We start from the raw sequence: 23,167 nt of genomic DNA, 5'->3' as shown, positions 1-23,167 counted from the left end.
AGTGACATTTCTCCCAATTGAGAACCAAATTGGTCTCAACACAGCTCTTGAGAATGTTTCCAAGATTTTGCAAGCATTCATCAAAAGAATCGCCAAAGACGGAGAAGTCGTCCATGAACGCCTCCACATTCTGGCCTATCATGTCAGAAAAGATGGCCATCATACATCTCTGAAATATGGCTGGTGCACCACAAAGACCAAAAGAAAATCGTCTAAAGGCGAAAGTACCAAATGGATAAGTGAAGGTAGTCTTCTCCTAATCTTCTAGAGCGATACAAATCTGATTGTAACCCGAATAGCCATCCAGAAGACAGTAATACTCGTGTCCAACCAACCTATCAAGCATCTGGTCAATTAAAGGTAGAGGGAAGTGATCCTTCCTAATGGCTTTGTTCAGCTTCCGGTAATCCAAGCAAACTCTCCACCGCGTGACCGTTCGAGTAGGGTTGAGCTCATTCTTCTCATTAGCCACAACTGTGATACCTCCCTTCTTCGGTACACATTAAACTGGACTCACCCAAGAATTGTCAGAAATAGGGTAGATTATCCCTGTATCTAGCCACTTAAGAATTTCCTTCTTCACTACCTCCTTTATGATCGGATTAAGCCTTCTTTGCTGCTCAACCGTAGGCTTACTACCTTCCTCTAGCAGAATTTTATGCATGCAATAAGAAGGGCTGATTCCCTTGATATGCTATGGTCCAACCAATTGCCGATTTGAACTATCACTACCTGAAAGGTCAGATGCAATAATCACAGGCAAAGTAGATGCATCACCTAAAAAAGCATACCTCAAATATTCCGGTAGTGGTTTCAGCTCAAGAGTGGAGGCTTCCCCAATAGTTGGCTTGAGGTGTTTTGGAGCTTTGTTCAATTCCTCTATTCTAAGAGATTCAAAAGGCATCTCAATCTTCCTCTTCTAGGGAGAAGCATTCAGATATTGTAATTGCTCTTCACCTTCGTCATCTTCACTATCAGAATTCCCCAACAAGGCCTTCTCTAAGGTATCAGACCATAGCAATTGATTAAGTTCCGATATGACCACCGAATCGACCAACTCCACCTTTAATCACTCCTCATTATTAGCAGGAAATTTCATAGCATTGAACACATTAAAAGTAACATCCTTGTCCAGAAGTCACATTGTAAGCTCACTCTTCTGCACATCTATCAAGGTTCGGCCAGTCGCCAAGAAAGGTCTTCCAAAATTATGGGAATATTCTTGTACTACTTGAAATCAAGAATTATGAAATCAGCAGAGAAGATGAGTTTATCAACCTTGACCAAGATATCCTCCACAATACCTCGTGGATATATAATAGAACGGTCGTCCAATTGCAAAGTCATATAAGTTGGTTTTGGATCAAGTAAGTCCAACTGCTTAAAGATTGACAAAGGCATTAGATTGATGCTAGCTCCCAAGTCACATAAGCATCTGTCGAAAGACACTTTTCCAATAGTACACAGAATAGTGAAGCATCGAAGGCAACTTCTATTGCAGCACAACACTGCATTCCTCCGTGAGATCTACAATCTCTAAATCATCTCGCTTTACCTTCCGAGAGAGAATACATTTCATAAACTTTGCATAACTAGGCATCTGCTTAAGAGCCTCAGTGAAAGGTATGTTGATATGAAGTTTCTTGAACACCTCCAGAAACTTCTCAAATTGCTTGTCAAGCTTTTTATTATGTAGCCGCTTAGGAAAAGGCGGTGGAGGATAGATCTATTTCTCCCCTGTATTACCCTCAGGAGGAGTGTGCTCAACATTAGTCTTCCTTGGCTCCACTTCTACTTCCTGATGCTCTACTTCTTTCTCAGCCCAAGCTTCTTCATCAGAAACTTTAGTTTGTTCGGGGTTTGCAACCTTACCAGACCTCAAAGTGATTGCCTTCACCTGCTCCTTAGCTTCCTTCCTCCCTAGCACTTCAGTGTCACTAGGTAGTATACCAGGTTGACGATTTAGCAAGGCATTGGCAATTTGCCCAATTTGATTTTCCAAGGTCTTGATCGAAACAACTTGGCTTTTGCACATGAGCTTCAACTCTTCTAATTCAGATTTTTCATTAGCTTGTTAAAGCTGAAGTTGTTGTCTAGTTGCATAATGTGGTTGCTGAAAATTAGGGGGTTATACTGCTTAGCTGGGTACTGCTGATAAGGCCGTTGAACCGCATTCTGAGCATTGCTCTAACTGAAATTAGGATGATTTCGGTTGTTTGGATGATAGGTGGCTGGCATAGGTTGCTGCGATCGCTGAATGTTGCTCAAGAACTAAGCTGATTCACTAGAAATTATGTACTGATTAGTCTCATGGGCACCAGCACAAAGCTCACAGAAACTAGCAATTTGATTAACCCCGTAATTAGGCAAAGTGTCCGCCTTCATCGTTAATGCCTTAAGTTGGGCAGCGATAACAGTTGCTGCGTCCAACTCTAGAATTCCTGTGACTTATCCCTAAGTCAATCTCTAGGAAGGATTCTAGTACTCATTAGCAGCCATCAGTTTAATTAATTCATAAGCTTCAGTATAGCTCTTAGCCCACAAGGCTCCTCCTGATGCTACATCAAGCATGGGTCTAGAAGTAGCACCCAATTCATTGTAGAAATAATTTATAATCATCCAATCAGGCATGCCATGGTGTGGGCACTTCTTTAGAATCTCCTTATATTGATCCCAAGCCTCACACAGAGATTCTCCGGTTTGCTGAGCAAACTGAGTAAGAGCATTCCTAATTGCAGCAGTCTTCGCCATGGGGAAGAATTTAGTGAGAAACTTTTGCACAAGATCATTCCATGTGGTGATAGACTCTGGTGGTAGAGAATGTAACCAACACTTAGCTTTATCCATCAGAGAGAATGGGAAGAGTCGCAGCTTGATAGCATCTTCCGTCACATCATTGAACTTGAACGTGTCACAGATCTCGATGAAATCCCTGATGTGCATGTTGGGGTCTTCAGTAGGAGAACCCCCAAACTGAACTGAGTTCTGTATCATCTGAATCGTGCTTGACTTCATCTCAAAAATGTTAGCCCTGATGGTTGGCCTGATGATGCTTGACTGAATGTCATTAATCTTTGAATGAGAATAGTCCATTAACGCCTTAGGATTTTCTGCTTGATCTCCCATCACTACTAAAACTGGTTCTTCGACTTTTTCTTTTTCCTCTACCTTTTCTTTGTCCTCAAAAACTTCCCTATAAACCACTATCGCTTCTTCCTCAGCTTAATCCAGATTTCTCTTACAAGTCTGAGAACGCGTATGCATACACGCTCGCTAGATCACCTGAGATAAGACAAGGAAATAGATAAGTAACAATGTCCGAGTCAATGAACTTTAACGACCACCGATGAAAAATACATAAACTAAAAACTAACACTGCAGTCCCCGGCAGCAGCGCCAAAAACTTGTTTGTGGGTAAACATGCACTAATAATTCATGCAAGTATACGCGTTCGCAAGTAGTATTAAATATAAATCAGATTCATTCCCACAGACACTGGCTTTGGTTAACTAATCAATTTATGCACTTAAGCAACAATGTATGGTTCTTATTCAATACCAAGATGATAACAAATTGAGGTTGTTTATAACTAAGAATTAAACTAACAATTATAACTAAGAGAGTAAAGAGGGTCGTATATTATATGAGACAAACATGGGATTCTAACTTCATTAAATACTTCATTCAATAGCCTTATTGTTCTTAACCTTAGCATGTAATGGTGATGACACTAATTAAATAAAACAAAACTGATAAACGTTAACTTTCGTTGCACGAATACCTTACTACCAAGCATCCATAAAAGCGATAGAAGTTGAATAGACACCAATTATATTAAGACCCTATATGTCTACAGAATTTGACAACATAATGGTTGAAGCACAAGTTCTCTATCTTGATTACACAGGGCAAGTAAGATAGTTAAAATTACCTACAAATCATGCATAAAAAATACATGAACCTATGCTAGCATGGCAAGTTCTAAATCCTTAAATTCATTGTCGCTTTATTAAAGATTAACACACTATCTTGTAAGTTCGCGACGCTGATATGACGAATAAGCGCAACTAATACTAGGTTATCATACAATCACCACACACTAAAGCATCAAAATAAATCAAATAAAGAAATCCATAAATAAATCCCCTAGAACCCCATGATAACATTTAGCCCATAATCGGACTCATCATCAACGTGGGTTCCAATGAAAGCATGGTATAATAAACGTAGTCTTTATAACATATAAATAATAAAGTATAACACAGGATTATAGGTTCAACAAAACAAGAAACGAGCATCCAAAATTACAACTCAAAACAAAGATGCACAAGAATAAACTAAATCGTCTTCCCCTTTGTTGAATCGTGCTATAGGTCTCTTGCCGTCTTCTCCTTGGCTCCGAAGTGTCTCTGACTTGATAAGATATTAAAAATGACCTAAAATTATGCTTATATAGCAGCCCCAATCAATGTATAAGTCCTTTTGAAATTTTGAGTCAAGTAGGGAAGGTGGCCTACAAGTTGGCCTTACCACCTCAGTATCAGCACGTGCATAATGTGTTCCATGTGTCATTGCTTAAGAAGTACAATCCTGACGCTAGCCATGTAATAGAATATGAACCAGTAGAAATTCAGGTAGACCTGTCATTTGTGGAGCAACCGGTCAAAATACTCGACTGGTAAGAGAAGAGTCTTAGAAATAAGTCAGTAAAGTTAGTAAAAGTACTTTGGAGGAACCCTAAGGTCGAAGAATCGACTTGGGAGTTAGAGTCTGATATGCGTTCCCGGTATCCTCATCTGTTCTCTTAGATTCTGGGGACAGAACCCCTTAAGGGGGAGAGGATGTTACAACAGGCATTTCTGTGTAATATTAATTGTAAATTTAGTACAACTTTAAAAGCCGAATGCCAATATATGCAACTATTGTATGCTTGTGTGAATGAGAACTCTGCGTCTTAAATTTTCGTTATGTGGTATATGAATTTTCAAAGCAAAAGTTTATTTATTTCTTTCATCTTTGATTTATAAGGAATATTTTAAACCTTGAATAAATTTCTCTTTAAAAGTTATTTTGTTCACAAATTTCAAAAGTAGTTTTATAAAATTTCTAAAAATCCAAATTATTTTATGGTATAAATTTTATAATTTTTGAACTTGTGTTTTATTTTACAAAAATAAATCTTCATAAATGTTAATTGTTATAATTAGCAAATTACATAGTTGTCCTTGCATGCAAATCCTTTATATTCAATCCAAAAGGGCTAAAGAGACAATTACCACCCCACTAACTCGTATTTTTCTAGCCAAATTCCTCCTTTACCCTTGCATGCAAAATGATCCAAGTATAAGTGGAAGGGTAGTCATGTCAATTCCTATTCCCACTCACATTTGTCAAAACAAAAACCATAAAACAAGTAAAAGACATGATCATTTCACACATCACCCACACCACACTCTTTCTTCTCTCCCTCCTCTCTCTCACTCTCGGCTCCTACCCCCCCACTCTCGGCTTTTCAGCTGAAACCACCCCCTCCCCATTTTCTTTCTTTCTCAATCAAGTTTCCACCTCCTACAAAAGTAAATGTTACTTCCCATACCATGATCACATATATTTCAAAGAGTTTTGAGTAGAAAGTTTATGTTTTAAGGTTGCATGTTAAGGTTTTAGTTGAAACTCAAAGTACAACCTTGATTCTTGTGAGTTTAAGGTTGTTTTTGAGAGGACTACAAGGAATGGTGAAGTGCCAAGTCTTGAGAAGGAAACTCTTGATGTTAAATGGCCATTCCCTTCCATTTCATTCGGCCATGACCATAGGGGAGCCGAATGAATGGTTCTTGAGACCATTCTTGTTGCTTTGTTCAATTTTTGCATGTTTATGTGATAATGGCTTGAATTTTGTAGTAAAAATTTGATGAAACTCCTTGCATGCTAAGTGATCATCTAGATATAGCTCATGCTAGGCTTGCATGTAAATTCTTGGTAAAACATATTTAGAAAACATGTTGTTTGGCTTGCAAAACTCGAAGACATGCATGCATGTGGATTTCACTTAGAATGTTATAAGATTTTGATCATTTGTAAAGATTTTATTAGTAAGCTTTAATTTCAGTAGGAATAATGTGTTAATATTGATTAATGCTTCTTGATGCATTGTAATAAGTCGTGTATATCTTTTATAAAATGCATAACTTGTTGTTTCAAAAACTTGATGATTTGTGAGTTGTGAAATGTGGTTTCTTTTGTTTTGCCATGATTGCACCTTAGGTAAGGATGATCTCCACCAAGATTATTTTGAGTATAAGGGAGTTAGTTTAGTAGATCACCATGTTTAAGTCTTGGTTTGGGTATTGGGTTATTGGTGGTTGAGTTTGTCAAGTCAAAACCTTGGAGAAAGGAGAGTTATAATTTCTGCAGAAAATCAGTTTAGTACCCTGAGGTTTAGAGTGCGTTTTGACCATGTCATTGATGTGCACTTTGAGGCCCAAGCCACCAGAAGTTAGTATTGAGAGTATATAAAAGGTTTTAGGTGTTGGTTGGAGGTTTGCATGTCATTTGGTTAGGTGCACAAGTAGAATAACAAAATCTGTCCAGCAGGGGACACTTTTGTTGCAACTTAGAAATAGGGAGATTTGACCATGTCATGGGTAGGCCCTCATTAGGCCCTGTTGGGCCTTAGTTATAGGGAGTGTCAGAGAAGTTTTTCCAACCATAGTTCATAGGATATGAGTTAGAACCATGTGTCACAAGTTAATTCAAGTTAGGGTGTTTTCTGCCCAGGAAAACAGGGGAACCATGGATTTTGAGCTTAGGCCCAAGAAGGCCCAAGCCAGGCCCTTGAGCCACATCAATTTTGGGAGATGCTCTTAGGTCAGGAGAGTCTTGTGTAAGAGTTTTGAAGGAAAACCTATAGTTTTAGGGTGTCAAATGCACTCAAGAAATCATAGATGTCGTTCTGAAATTTGCACCAGTGAACATTTTCACTCATCACATAGTTTTAGAACACTTAGGAGTGAGGTCTTGGTTAACCACCATAGTTGTAAGATAGTATAAGGTCAGTAGAATAAAAGGCACAAGTGAGGGTCAATAGGTCTTGGATAGTTTAGTAAAGGCACATTGAGTTAGGAGGCCAAAATTAGAAGACTTTGTCTAGTTTAGCGACCAAGTGACTTAAGTTGGGGGATCGAGATCATCCAAGCCTAGTGTTGCATTATGGTTTATATGGTATTATTTGGTATTATTTGGTATTAATATATGATATGTGATTATGTGGCTATGTGTGTGCAATTATAAATTAAAGGTGAATATAAATTAAGTGCATATAGGCCTAAGTGCCATCCGTGTTTAAATTCGGGTTGTAAATAGGTTAAGTTGGTGAGAATATATTATAATGAGGATTATTATTATTTATGTAGGATCTCGAGACGAGGGAAAACTTGCCATAAAGGTCGAGTGAAGCTCCAGTTGCTCCTACCAGTCAGACCAGACCAGCCTTTCTCAAGGCAAGTGATTCAACTTGTCCTTCATACTTACTGCTAATAGTTCATACATTACTGCAACTATCCTGTGTCATTTGATACATTAAATCAAGCGTATCTTATGTTTATCTTTGAATTATATAAAAATGTCATGAACCCTCGAGTACGTATTGTAAAGTGGTCTTATCATGATAGTATATTAAAGTAATTTGAATGCCAGGATAAAAGAAAGGGTAGTTATAACTCTTGGTTGATTCTCTTGATTAACATGCTGATGATTCCTAAGTATTGATATCTCATCCTGATACTTGAACCCCTATAGAACATTACCTTGAACCCTAAAAGCCAGATACTTATCAAAGTGATTCCTCATTGATTGATACCCCTCTTTCTTATCCTGAAGCTTGACAATTCTGATATATCCTGAGTTAAAGATCATTTCTGCATACCTTAACACCCTTAGTTTTCATGAAGCTTATCTTCTTGATGATCCAGCACTTGAACCTTGATGAGAAACCATTGCTTTAAGCCCAATTTGGCATTACCCTTTATAATATCCAATAGCCTCACTAAATCCCCTTGTCCAATCTTTGATATATCAAAACCATTCAGTTACTTTTATAGAGTATAGTTTTGTGAATCATGGCCCTGAGATTCAGTACCATATTTCCCGTGTTTCGAGTTGATCTATAATCCCTTGATAAAAAAATGTTTACTGTAAAAGAGATTTTGTTATAAATCGGCATCAGTTTTTGAAATAAATAAAATGTGGGTTTTCAGTCGCAAAGGAGGATAAATGTTTTCTTTGAATAGTGGATCTGGACTGAGACGCGAGTCATTTCCACACTTATATTAGGCTTAAAATTTTCCTAGGGATTCCCATTAATGTTTTAGAACCCAGCGAGGTTCGGGATTACTTCGCGGCTAATCACCGGCTGTAATCCGTAGCGTCATAAAATAATTTTGAGAAAGATATGATTTTTTTTGATACCAACAAAATGATGCCATCACCCAAAGTTTTATCTCTCATTATCATTGGTCATGTCCCCCCATTGACATTCTTTAATATATATATCTCGATTTATGTTTTGTATCGTATTGTTTAGCACTTGTTGAGCATTTGGCTCACTCCTTGCTTTACCCTGATATTACAGCTAGCAGCTATGGTTAGATTCAAGCAGACTGTCCGTAAGACCTGTGATGCTGATGCCTATGTTCGAGCTCAGGTAGAATAAGTGATAGTAGTTTGTGTGAGGACTCGGTATTTAAAATCAGTTGTAATAGATGGTAGTGTTGGGCTGTTCCAAACCCTAAACTGTAAAATCTTGGATTTGGGTATGTTTATTTATTATTAAATATTGTAATAGTTATATTTAATTTGCTGTTTAAGTTGGGGTGTGACAGGTTTTGGTATCAGAGCTACGGTTTAGAGTCCCTGGACAGCCCAAATAGGTTAAAGGGTATATGTGTAGGTTATAGATAATATGCGAGAGAGTAGGTTAAGTAAGTTTATTATTAATACTCCTCTTATTGGTTTGTCAGCAAATGGCGCATTCCTCGTCATCCTCTGGTTCAGACGACACTATTGCTTTCACTGTGTATGCTGAGTTGAGGCGCGAGTTTGATATGCTTCAGGGAAAGTACGACCGACTGATAGACCGACTGAAGAACGTGTACCCGGACAACCGAAACTACGAAGGGAAGCCCAAGGAGCAGATGACTACGAGACTTGAGACCTTGGTTTAGTACGTCAACACTAAGCTTGAGGAGATGCCAGCGCACCGGGACTGCACCAGCCAGTATGTCATTCAGATGGTGGCGGATGAGCTCCAAAGCATTGTGAAGACGCTTCGAGAGGAAAAGACTACCAAGCCCCGTTCAGATGGAGTGGAGCCTTAATTCTTTCCATTTATGTAACACCCCCAAATTCGGGGTCGGGGATCCGGGTTATCACGAGTTCCATTTCCCTTAATAATACCCAATCTTAATAAATAATCAACTACTCTGTAATGTGACCCCACAATAAATACACACACCACACGTTATAGTCTCAGAGATGAACACTCAAAAATAACACAAGTCCTTATATTCCACAATTATAAACCGTTACACCTTAAAAAGGTTCTGAAGAAATTTACATATTCCTTGCCATTATTACAATTCATATTATACATAAGTCTGGTTCATCAATAGTTGAAAACCTAGCCTATTGGTAGCTCCTACCTCAGCTACGGCGGCATCAACGCTTTCAGAAGACTGCATAACGTTTTCTAACCGCTTGCGAATCGGGAGCTTGGTCCTGTTCATCTTTTCTATCTGTTGTTGTGTGATGAAAGAAAAAAGCAAGGGTGAGCAGCAAGCCCACCAAAATAATATGTATAATGATTAACAATATATGAGCCTTCTCATAGTACTCATGAAAGTCTTGGTCAAAAGAAATGAACCAAGTTTGATATCTTAATGCGATGATGTCGCAAAATATTCAGTATATATACATATATACTTTTCAAAATCTTAGAAGTCCTCTTCCATGCATAATATACACAGAGTTCCAGTTTATAACTGTATAAAAATATCGTTGCAAGGTGATCTCATATATCTACCCTTGTCTCAACGTTTTTCTGAAAATCTTTGATATGCATAAGATAATCATTAACTAGATATAAGTTGAAAATATGAAGTTACAAGATACCCCAATATACTTATATCTTTTCCAAATATTACTTGAACTACCACCGTTCAAGTTATAATCAGTTCAAAAGTTCATCACATAGATGAGACTACAAGACAAGATTTGAATAGATTCAATCTTTGAATATCATTATAAATAATGAAGTTACGAGATACTTCATTAAATCCCGATATATATATACACCTATATATATACATTTCATACACTCCTTGAAAACCTCTGTTATGAAAATTATAAACAGAGTTGCAATATCCAATGAATTTGGAAAGGAGAAAACCTTGGCATAAACCTGATATCTTGCTGATCAGGCAAAGATACCAATAAGTAACCTTTTCTACTAGTAGATGGACGAATTCCCCACTGGTCATCACCCTGGCCGCAATAGGACCTTATGATGGACTGCCACTCAGCCACTTACGCATTTGATGGACTCCCACTGAGCCACTTACACTTTCATGGACGCCCAATGAGCCCATGTTGCTTATGCCGACTCAAATAGATGAACTTACTTCCCGAACGATGGGCAAGTAATCAAGATGTTTTCTCAAAACAGCAACCTCGTTGCGAATGTAAAATACACCACTGAGCCGGATCCCTCAAGTTTTGAACGAGTATTTAAATCCCCTTTAAAAGGAAGATCTTAAATATAAAAATGAGTTTTGGGATCCGCTCTAACTTTTAAAAATCATTTTGAAGACTCGAAAACACTTTAAAGAGTGTTTGGAGTAATGCTGATTTAATGAAATAAATCAGTCCCAATTTATTAGAAAATATCTGAATATTATTATTTAAATAATATTCCCATAAAGAATAATCTTTATAAAAATAATTGAAGTAGAAGTTTTAAAACTTATACTTGAAATGAGTATTAAATAACCAAAGATATACTTATATGAAAGTACTATCTTTATTTGAATAATCAAAGATAAGTTTGATTATCGACACCTTATTCTTTAATAAAATAAAGAATATATCTCAGCAAATAATCGGAGTCATAGATCCTCAAATGAATATTCAAATAATATTCATTAAATAATATAAACTGAGTCATAAGCCCTCAAATGAATATTCAAATAATATTCAATAAATAATATAAAGGAGTCATAAGCACTCGAATGAATATTCAAATAATATTCAAATAATAAAATAAAAGGAGTCATAAGTCCTCGAATGAATATTCAAAATAATATTCATTTAATAAAATAAAGAAGTCATAAGCCCTCGAATGAATATTCAAAATAATATTCATTTAATAAAATAAAGAAGTCATAAGCCCTCGAATGAATATTCAAAATAATATTCATTAAATAAAATAAAGTTATCGAATAAACCTTAATCGATTAATAGTTTTAAAAACTGTATCAATATATATATATATATAAATATATATTATACTCGGGAGTCTCGCCTCCCGGTTTTAGAAAAAGTTCACATTTTGATCCCCTATACTAAGGGTATACGCAAATACCGTTTATCTCAAGCATAGGTATTATGCAACGAATACGCATTTGAACCAACAGATATATAAATCAAGAATACGAAACAGGCATGCATATATACCATATCACATGCTACAATATATCGCAAGAATTTGCTAATAACAAATATGCATTTATCACAAGATCATGCATATACACATATACATCACAACAACAGTATAACGGGTAGAAAACTTGCCTGAGCGACTGGGGGTGATAAAAGACTCGGGACGAGTCTGGTAACCTATAAACAACAAGTAAGTTGGAATTGAACCAAAGTCACTTGTAAATTTATACTCTAACTACCTTAGACTCTAACGCTCGCTTTGCGCTTACTGATTCTCTTAAGTCACTCGAGTACCCTCGGCTCCACCATTTTTTATAATTTAACCATTATAAGTTTTAAGGCGATTCCTTCGCGAGTGTCTTACCAACTGCCTAACACTCTTACCATAATTGTTTCATACACTAATTAACCTTTTTGGTCTTTAACCTATGTTTCAAAGTAAGGCGAGGGGAAAAGTTTCGTTCGCGAAACGCCGTTACTTAAAACGGTCGTTTCTCCTAAACCGTACATCGGAATCAAACGAACTACATATCAAAACGAAGCTCGTAACATGAAATATCTAAACATGGCAATGGTCATAATCTAGCAGGGAGTTCTCAGGTCCAAATGTTATGAACAAAAGCAGTCTAAAGTAAATCGGACATTACGACGGCTATGTTTACGCGATTACCAATGTTTAAACTACTCCAATTAACCACCAACCAACTCATAACCATCAATACAACAAAACTTCACCTAAACCATACCACATCAGTCCATAATCTCCAAGGTTTTCAACTCAAACAACCACAATCAAGACCTATGAACTATAATCAAGCTTCAATTACCAAAACACTTCCAAATCAAACCAAACTACTAATAATCACAATCCATGCTTCTCATTTCACAAAACCAACCATTAAACTTACTAACAAATAAAGTAAAGGCTAGGGTTTGAAGTTTATACCTTCCTTGGGAGGTGTTAAGTTGCTAGGAAGCCTTAGGGAGCCTCCTACAAGCTTGATCTTTCCAAAGAAATCAAGAACACAAAGTTAGGCTTTGAAGTTTCTAAAAGTCCGATTTAAAGAACTGTAAAACTGAGGGTCTTACCATGATTATTTGGACGAGACTTGTGAACAAGAGTTGTAGGAGATCTCAATACCTTTCCAACGAGCTATAGAACACAATATTTGAGTGAGAAATGAAGGAGATACAGCAGTTTTAGTGTGCTGGTTCTGTTTTGGCCGAGAGCAATGGAAATGGGGGAGGAAATGCTTTTGCTTTCTTGTGTTGGTGGAATAATGTGGTGGATAATGATGGGTTGTCTTGATATTTTGCTAGGTTAATAATAAACAAAGGAGTTAGTGGAAGATGATCTCACCATTTTCCATGTGTTGGTGATTTGTGGTGAGATGAGATCATCCCTAGTTAACTATATAATTAACTAGCCATTCCTTCCTAACTATCACTTGGTTTCTTGTTTGATCAACCATCCACTTGCCTTGCCACTTGCAAAGGTATTTACAAGAGTCATTATTCATTACTTTGTCCGGTTATCACTCAATCTCGTTGATCGTTTGGTTAAATACCTTAATGGTTTTATTGATAAAATCTTCTTGGTATTTTTAATACCTAAATTAATTCTCCTTTATAATCCTTGAATTTAAAATCCTTCATCTTAATATTAATTCCTTAAATCCCTTAATGTCTGGTGGAAATCTCGGGGAAAAATAAAAGTGCTCGTTTTCAAAATCCGACAACTTTTACATACACTTATTTTCTTTATGGAATACTAATACGATCTTAGAATTTCCATAACAGTACTCCTATGTATCGTGGTCTGATAATTTTTCTTAATCAGCATTGTCAGCAAAAGTTACTATTCATCCGGGTTTCAAAAATCTCCAAAAATTGGGGTTATTACAATTTACCTTTCATGTTGTTGTACTATCAGACTCCGTAGAATTTCCCAGTTGTTTCCGTTATTTCCTTTAAATAAGCCTGTTGATCCTAGAATCAGACTTTGTTCTAATCCCATGTATTGTGACCTTTAAATTTCAATAATCATGCTCTATTGTTCCAACTGCTCTCAACTGTTATTATACGCTTTTATATGCATCATCATATCTGCTTAATTTGAAACCTGACCTCACATGTAAATAAGAATGCCATGCGATACCCTCGAATTGTTTTATTATTCATATCTGTTTTGACATAACTCTTATTTCAGGATCATGCCTCCCAAAAAGAAGAACCCAACAACCACATCCACCACAGACCCAAATATTCTTCGACTACTGGAAACTTTGCAACAGCAAACCAATGCTATAGCCCAACAACAACTAACTCTTCAACAGCGAATTGAAAACCAAGATAACCGTGAACCACACCAACCACCTAAACCACCAGTACCACCTAGACAAATTGTCACTTTCAAGGCTTTTCAGAATGTGAATCCACCTGCATTTCATGATACCACTGATCCAGTAATAGTTAACACATGGATCAAGGAGATGGAAAGGGCTTTTGAGTTGGTACAGTTAGGAGACGATCAGAAGACGTCGTATGCTACTTACTTCTTGAAGGGCGAAGTCATCTATTGGTGGGAATCAGTAAAAGCTATGGAAGCAACTCAACAGGTTTCTTGGGAGAGATTTAAGAAGTTATTTCTGGACAAGTATTACCCTAAGTACATGCAGAATCAGATGGAGCTTAAATTTTTGGAGCTGAAGCAAGGGAACATGACTGTACTGGAGTATGAGAAGAAGTTCACTGAGTTGTCAAGGTTTGTGACAAAGTATACCAGCACCGAGGAGGAAAAAGCGAAGAAATTTCAGCAAGGATTGGAGCCTTGGATCAGAGATAGAGTGGCTATGTTTGAGCTTGAAACTTATGCGGGAGTAGTTCAGAAAGCTGCTCTGATTGAGAATAATGGGATGCAGTCAAGGAAGGAGAGGGATAACAAGAAGAGGAAGGTTCCATTATATGGAGAAAAGTCTGAAGCGGGAAGTTCACAAGATCGGAATGTAAAGAGGATCGGATTCCAGAAGGGCGGAAATTTTCAAAAGAAGGGAAATTTGGGTAAAAGGCAAGAATCAAAGGGGAACAACCAGGCAAGCCAAGGACAAGTTGGAGAAAACAGATTCCAGAGACCCAAATGCAAGCACTGTGGAAGAAGGCACCCCGGAGTGTGTAATAAGTTGAGCATGACATGCTATAGGTGCAATCAGAAGGGACATTTGGCGAATGAGTGCAAGATGCTGAAGCCAGGAGTTACGTGCTACAAGTGTGGGAAAACTGGACACATAGCTAGGGAGTGCAAGGCAACCGGACCAGTCAAAGCTCTGATGAATGTGGCAAACACCAGTGCGCGCATGCCAGTTGAGGTATTGGCATTACCTCCACCACCTACACCAACCCCGCAAGCAACAGCAAGGACATTTGATCTGAAGATGAAGGAAGCTGTTCAGAATTCTGAGGTGATAGCAGGTACACTTTTACTCAATAATGTCAAAGCTAAAGTATTGATTGATTCGGGAGCAACAAGATCTTTCATATCAGAAACTTTTGTAGATAAGCTTCAATGTGATAAAATGATTATGAGCGAGGTAGTAAATGTGGTAATTGCGAACCAAGAGAAGATTCGTGTGAATCAATTCTTTCCGAAGTGTGAAATTGATATTTCGGGGTATAAATTTTCAGCCGACTTGATACTCTTCAAGTTGGGAGAGTTTGATATAATTTTAGGCATGGATTGGTTAGGAGAAAATAACGCTCAGATTAATTGTAAGACCAAGAAAGTGTATTTAAAGGCGAAGAGTGGAGAGAAGGTAGTATTTAAGGGGCAGAGGCAAGAACAACTATTTCTCACAATCGTTCAGGCTAAGAAGCTACTTAGAAAAGCTTGTGAGTCGTTCCTAGCGTATGTAGTGGATTTAGAAAAGGGCAACCCTAACATAGAAGATATCCCTGTAGTTAACGAGTTTTCCGATGTGTTTCCAGATGAACTACCAGGCTTACCACCAGATCGACAAATCAAGTTCGAGATCAACCTTGCTCCAGGCACGGAACTAGTTTCAAAGGCCCCATATAGGATGGCACCAGCAGAAATGAAAGAGTTGGCGAGCCAGCTACAAGAATTGTTAGATAAAGGAGTGATACGGCCAAGTACGTCCTTATTTATTCTAAGTCGGAAGAAGAACATAAACAGCACCTCTGGATAGCATTGGAAATACTTCGTCAAGAGAAGTTGTATGCCAAGTTTACCAAATGTGAGTTTTGGTTAAAGAAAGTTCAATTTTTGGGGCATGTCATTGGAAATGAAGGAGTTAAAATGGATCCGGCAAAGATTGAGGCAGTTATGAGTTGGGAGAGGCCAAAGACTCCTACGGAAGTGCGAAGTTTTCTAGGGTTGGCAGGATACTATAGAAGGTTCGTCAAGGATTTTTTGAAAGTCGCCACGCCATTGACCAAGTTAACCAGAAAGAATCAAAAGTTTGAATGGAGTGCAGAATGTGAGGATAGCTTTCAAGAGTTGAAGCAGAGATTTGTAATAGCTCCGGTGTTAGTACTTCCAGATGACCAAGGAAACTTTGTGATATTCAGCGACGCTTCACATAAGGGATTGGGTTGTGTGTTAATTCAACACAGCAAGGTGATCGCGTATGCGTCAAGACAGTTGAAACCGCATGAGTTGAAGTACCCGACGCATGACTTGGAACTTGCCGCCATAGTGTTCGCACTTAAGATTTGGAGACATTACCTCTATGGAGAAAAGTGTGAAATCTACACGGATCACAAGAGTTTAAAGTACATTTTCACTCAGAAGGAGCTCAATATGAGGCAGAGGAGATGGCTGAAATTGATCAAGGACTATGACTGTTCGATAAATTACCATCCTGGAAAGGCGAATGTTGTGGCCGATGCTCTAAGTAGGAAGGAGAGACTGAATATGATGACAACATCAAAGGAATTATCTGAAGAAATCAAGAGATTTGAACTGGAACTTTGTGATTGTGGAAAAGTTGAAGAAGTTTGTCATGCAATGACTTTTCAGCCAACACTAGTGGAAAAGATAAAGAAATGTCAAGAAGAAGTAATGGAGAAAGAGAAGAATCAGTTATCTGGAGAGGAGATTAATACTCAAAGGGATGAGCAAGGGATACTAAGGTTTTCTTCCAGAATATGGATTCCTCATGTACATGAAATAAAGAATGAGATCCTACACGAAGCCCACAATTCGAAATTTTCAATCCACCCGGGAAGTACCAAGATGTATCGGGACTTAAAGAAAAACTTTTGGTGGCAAAATATGAAGCGAGACGTAGCGGAATGGGTTGTGAAGTGTTATACTTATTAGAAAGTGAAGGCAGAACATCAACGACCAAGCGGATTAATTCAGCCCCTAAAGATTCCAGAATGGAAATGGGAAAATATCGCTATGGACTTTATAGTAGGACTACCGCGAACGAAATCCGGGCATGACGCTATATGGGTTATAGTTGACCGTCTTACAAAGTCAGCGCATTTTCTTCCAATTAACGAGAAGTCGTCATTAGAGAAATTGGTTCATCTGTATGTGCGCGAAATCGTACTAAGGCATGGAGTACCTGTATCGATAGTTTCAGACAGAGATCCCCGATTTAACTCGAGATTTTGGAAGCAATTTCAAGAATGTCTTGGCATGAAATTGAATATGAGCACGGCGTACCACCCGCAGACTGATGGACAAAGCGAAAGGACAATTCAAACAATCGAAGACATGTTGCGCAGTTGTGCAATCGATTTTGCAGGAAGTTGGGACGACCACTTGCCATTGATTGAATTCTCTTACAACAATAGCTATCATTCCAGTATCGGCATGCCACCATACGAAGCTTTGTACGGGCGAAAATGTAGATCACCAACAAGTTGGGATGAAGTAGGAGAAGGAAGGATTCTCGGCTCGGAATTGGTACAACAATTGCATGACTCAGTCAAGTTAATTCAGAAAAGGCTACTTGCTGCTCAAGATAGACAGATGAAGTATGCGGATCCGGCACGTAAGGTTGTTCAATTCCAAATTGGCGAAGCTGTTTTGTTGAAGGTGTCACCTAGAAAAGGGTTGTCTAGATTTGGCAAGAAAGGGAAGTTAGCACCTAGATACATAGGTCCTTTTGAATTTTTGAGTCAAGTAGGGAAGGTGGCCTACAAGTTGGCCTTATTACCACCTCAGTATCAGCACGTGCATAATGTGTCCCATGTGTCATTGCTTAAGAAGTACAATCCTGACGCTAACCATGTAATAGAATATGAACCAGTAGAAATTCAGGTAGACCTGTCATTTGTGGAGCAACCGGTCAAAATACTCGACTGGTAAGAGAAGAGTCTTAGAAATAAGTCAGTAAAGTTAGTAAAAGTACTTTGGAGGAACCCTAAGGTCGAAGAATCGACTTGGGAGTTAGAGTCTGATATGCGTTCCCGGTATCCTCATCTGTTCTCTTAGATTCTGGGGACAGAATCCCTTAAGGGGGAGAGGATGTTACAACCGGCATTTCTGTGTAATATTAATTGTAAATTTAGTACAACTTTAAAAGCCGAATGCCAATATATGCAACTATTGTATGCTTGTGTGAATGAGAACTCTGCGTCTTAAATTTTCGTTATGTGGTATATGAATTTTCAAAGCAAAAGTTTATTTATTTCTTTCATTTTTGATTTATAAGGAATATTTTAAACCTTGAATAAATTTCTCTTAAAAGTTATTTTGTTCACAAATTTCAAAAGTAGTTTTATAAAATTTCTAAAAATCCAAATTATTTTATGGTATAAATTTTATAATTTTTGAACTTGTGTTTTATTTTACAAAAATAAATCTTTATAAATGTTAATTGTTATAATTAGAAAATTACATAGTTGTCCTTGCATGCAAATCCTTTCTATTCAATCCAAAAGGGCTAAAGAGACAATTACCACCCCACTAACTCTTATTTTTCTAGCCAAATTCCTCCTTTACCCTTGCATGCAAAATGATTCAAGTATAAGTGGAAGGGTAGTCATGTCAATTCCTATTCCCACTCACATTTGTCAAAACAAAAACCATAAAACAAGTAAAAGACATGATCATTTCACACATCACCCACACCACACTCTTTCTTCTCTCCCTCCTCTCTCTCACTCTCGGCTCCTACCCCCTCACTCTCGGCTTTTCAGCCGAAACCACCCCCTCCCCATTTTCTTTCTTTCTCAATCAAGTTCCCACCTCCTACAAAAGTAAATGTTACTTCCCATACCATGATCACATATATTTCAAAGAGTTTTGAGTAGAAAGTTTAAGTTTTAAGATTGCATGTTAAGGTTTTAGTTGAAACTCAAAGTATTACCTTGATTCTTGTGAGTTTAAGGTTGTTTTTGAGAGGACTACAAGGAATGGTGAAGTGCCAAGTCTTGAGAAGGAAACTCTTGATGTTAAATGGCCATTCCCTTCCATTTCATTCGGCCATGACCATAGGGGAGCCGAATGAATGGTTCTTGAGACCATTCTTGTTGCTTTGTTCAATTTTTGCATGTTTATGTGATAATGGCTTGAATTTTGTAGTAAAAATTTGATGAAACTCCTTGCATGCTAAGTGATCATCTAGATATAGCTCATGCTAGGCTTGCATCTAAATTCTTGGTAAAACATATTTAGAAAACATGTTGTTTGGCTTGCAAAACTCGAAGACATGCATGCATGTGGATTTCACTTAGAATGTTATAAGATTTTGATCATTTGTAAAGATTTTATTAGTAAGCTTTAATTTCAGTAGGAATAATGTGTTAATATTGATTAATGCTTCTTGATGCATGGTAATAATTCGTGTATATCTTTTATAAAATGCATAACTTGTTATTTCAAAAACTTGATGATTTGTGAGTTGTGAAATGTGGTTTCTTTTGTTTTGCCATGATTGCACCTTAGGTAAGGATGATCTCCACCAAGATTATTTTGAGTATAAGGGAGTTAGTTTAGTATATCACCATGTTTATGTCTTGGTTTGGGTATTGGGTTATTGGTGGTTGAGTTTGTCAAGTCAAAACCTTGGAGAAAGGAGAGTTATAATTTCTGCAGAAAATCAGTTTAGTACCCTGAGGTTTAGAGTGAGTTTTGACCATGTCATTGATGTGCACTTTGAGGCCCAAGCCACCAGAAGTTAGTATTGAGAGTATATAAAAGGTTTTAGGTGTTGGTTGGAGGTTTGCATGTCATTTGGTTAGGTGCACAAGTAGAATAACAAAATCTGTCCAGCAGGGGATAGTTTTGTTACAACTTAGAAATAGGGAGATTTGACCATGTCATTGGTAGGCCCTCATTAGGCCCTGTTGGGCCTTAGTTATAGGGAGTGTCAGAGAAGTTTTTCCAACCATAGTTCATAGGATATGAGTTAGAACCATGTGTCACAAGTTAATTCAAGTTAGGATGTTTTTTGCCCAGGAAAACAGGGGAACCATGGACTTTGAGCTTAGGCCCAAGAAGGCCCAAGCCAGGCCCTTGAGCCACATCAAGTTTGGAAGATGCCCTTAGGTCAGGAGAGTCTTGTGTAAGAGTTTTGAAGGAAAACCTATAGTTTAAGGGTGTCAAATGCACTCAAGAAATCATAGATGTCGTTCTGAAATTTGTACCAGTGAACATTTTCACTCATCACATAGTTTTAGAACACTTAGGAGTGAGGTCTTGGTTAACCACCATAGTTGTAAGATAGTATAAGGTCAGTAGAATAAAAGGCATAAGTGAGGGTCAATAGGTCTTGGATAGTTTAGTAAAGGCACATTGAGTTAGGAGGCCAAAATTAGAAGACTTTGTCTAGTTTAGCGACCAAGTGACTTAAGTTGGGGGATCGAGATCATCCAAGCCTAGTGTTGCATTATGGTGTATATGGTGTTATTTGGTATTAATATATGATATGTGATTATGTGGCTATGTGTGTGCAATTATAAATTAAAGGTGAATATAAATTAAGTGCATATAGGCCTAAGTGCCATCCGTGTTTAAATTCGGGTTGTAAATAGGTTAAGTTGGTGAGAATATATTATAATGAGGATTATTATTATTTATGTAGGATCTCGAGACGAGGGAAAACTTGCCATAAAGGTCGAGTGAAGCTCCAGTTGGTCCTACCAGTCAGACCAGACCAGCCTTTCTCAAGGCAAGTGATTCAACTTGTCCTTCATACTTACTGCTAATAGTTCATACATTGCTGCAACTATCCTGTGTCATTTGATATATTAAATCAAGCGTATCTTATGTTTATCTTTGAATTATATAAAAATGCCATGAACCCTCGAGTACGTATTGCAAAGTGGTCTTATCATGATAGTATATTAAAGTAATTCGAATGCCAGGATAGAAGAAAGGGTAGTTATAACTCTTGGTTGATTCTCTTGATTAACATGCTGATGATTCCTAAGTATTGATATCTCATCCTGATACTTGAACCCCTATAGAACATTACCTTGAGCCCTAAAAGCCAGATACTTATCAAAGTGATTTCTCATTGATTGATACCCCTCTTTCTTATCCTGAAGCTTGACAATTCTGATATATCCTGAGTTAAAGATCATTTCTGCATACCTTAACACCCTTAGTTTTCATGAAGCTTATCTTCTTGATGATCCAGCACTTGAACCTTGATGAGAAACCATTGCTTTAAGCCCAATTTGGCATTACCCTTTATAATATCCAATAGCCTCACTAAATCCCCTTGTCCAATCTTTGATATATGAAAACCATTCAGTTACTTTAATAGAGTATAGTTTTGTGAATCATGGCCCTGAGATTCAGTACCATATTTCCCGTGTTTCGAGTTGATCTATAATCCCTTGATAAAAAAATGTTTACTGTAAAAGAGATTTTGTTATAAATCGGCATAAGTTTCTGAAATAAATAAAATGTGGGTTTTCAGTCCCAAAGGGGGATAAATGTTTTCTTTGAATAGTGGATCTGGACTGAGACGCGAGTCCTTTCCACACTTATATTAGGCTTAAAATTTGCCTAGGGATTCCTTTCCACACTTATATTAGGCTTAAAAGTTGCCTAGGGATTCCCATTAATGTTTTAGAACCCAGCGAGGTTCGGGATTACTTCGCGGCTGATCACCGGCTGTAATCCGTAGCGTCATAAAATAATTTTGATTAAGATATGATTTTTTTTATACCAACAAAATGATGCCATCACCCAAAGTTTTATCTCTCATTATCATTGGTCATGTCCTCCTATTGACATTCTTTAATATATATCTCGATTTATGTTTTGTATCGTATTATTTAGCACTTGTTGAGCATTTGGCTCACTCCCTGCTTTACCCTGATATTACAGCTAGTAGCTATGGTTAGATTCAAGCAGACTGCCCGTAAGACCTGTGATGCTGATGCCTATGTTCGAAGCTCAGGTAGAATAAGTGATAGTAGTTTGTGTGAGGACTCGGTATTTAAAATCAGTTGTAATAGATGGTAGTGTTGGGCTGTTCCAAACCCTAAACTGTAAGATCTTGGATTTGGGTATGTTTATTTATTATTAAATGTTGTAATAGTTATATTTAATTTGCTGTTTAAGTTGGGGTGTGACACTTGATCAACGGGCGCGCTGGGCTTCTGCTAAAACTTTGACTTCTTCTATTTCTTGCTGCATTGAGCCGGTCTTTGCGAGTTTTTATTCCAACTCCACCTTGACACCAAATTAGCACCAAAATAATGCTAATTCACCTGATTACCTATATAATGCCTGAAATGCAAAAACACTAGAAAACACATTAAAACACCAATAACTTGAGTACAAATACACCAATTCAAAGCTTAATAGAGCATCATAAAGTGTCATAGATGCCACTCAATATAGTGTCGTTGTAGTATAGTGGTAAGTATTCCCGCTTGTCACGCGGGTGACCCGGGTTCGATCCCCGGCAACAGCGCCAAAAACTTGTTATTGGGTAAACATGCACAAATAATTCATGCAAGTATACGCGTTCGCATGTAGTATAAGATATAAATCAGATTCGTTCCTACAGATACTGGCTTTGGTTAACTAATCAATTTATGCACTTAAGCAATAATGTATGGTTATTATTCAATGCTAAGACGATAAAAAAATGAGATTGTTTACAACTAAGAATTAAACTAATAATTATAACTAAGAGAGTAAAGAGGGTTGTATATTATATGAGACAAACATGGGATTCTAACTTCATTAAATACTTCATTCAATAGCCTTATTGTTCTTAACCTTAGCATGTAATGGTGATGACACTAATCAGATAACTCAAAATTGATAAACACCAACTTTCGTTGCACGAATACCATACTACCAAGAATCCACAAAAGAGATAAAAGTTGAATAGACACCAATTATATTGAGACTCTATATGTCAATAGAATTTGACAATATAACGGTTGAAGCACAAGTTATCTATCTTGATTACACAGGGCAAATAAGATGGTTAAAATTAACTACGAATCATGCATA

General features: G+C 37.4%; 2 non-coding genes across 2 annotated transcripts; both read left to right on the top strand.

The window, feature by feature from the left end:
• Positions 1-2,629: 2,629 nt before the first annotated feature.
• LOC141694736 (small nucleolar RNA R71) lies at positions 2,630-2,736 on the top strand. Its single transcript, XR_012564020.1, has one exon. It is a non-coding gene; the product is annotated as a small nucleolar RNA R71 (small nucleolar RNA).
• A 19,808-nt stretch (positions 2,737-22,544) lies between these two features.
• TRNAD-GUC (transfer RNA aspartic acid (anticodon GUC)) lies at positions 22,545-22,616 on the top strand. The gene has a single exon. It is a non-coding gene; the product is annotated as a tRNA-Asp (tRNA).
• Positions 22,617-23,167: the final 551 nt, after the last annotated feature.

Source organism: Apium graveolens, chromosome 10, assembly GCF_009905375.1.
Source record: "Apium graveolens cultivar Ventura chromosome 10, ASM990537v1, whole genome shotgun sequence".
In the NCBI taxonomy this organism is placed as follows: domain Eukaryota; kingdom Viridiplantae; phylum Streptophyta; class Magnoliopsida; order Apiales; family Apiaceae; genus Apium; species Apium graveolens.
The sequence above is the reverse complement of the archived record's forward strand: the minus strand, read 5'-3'. Positions and strand labels throughout refer to the sequence as shown.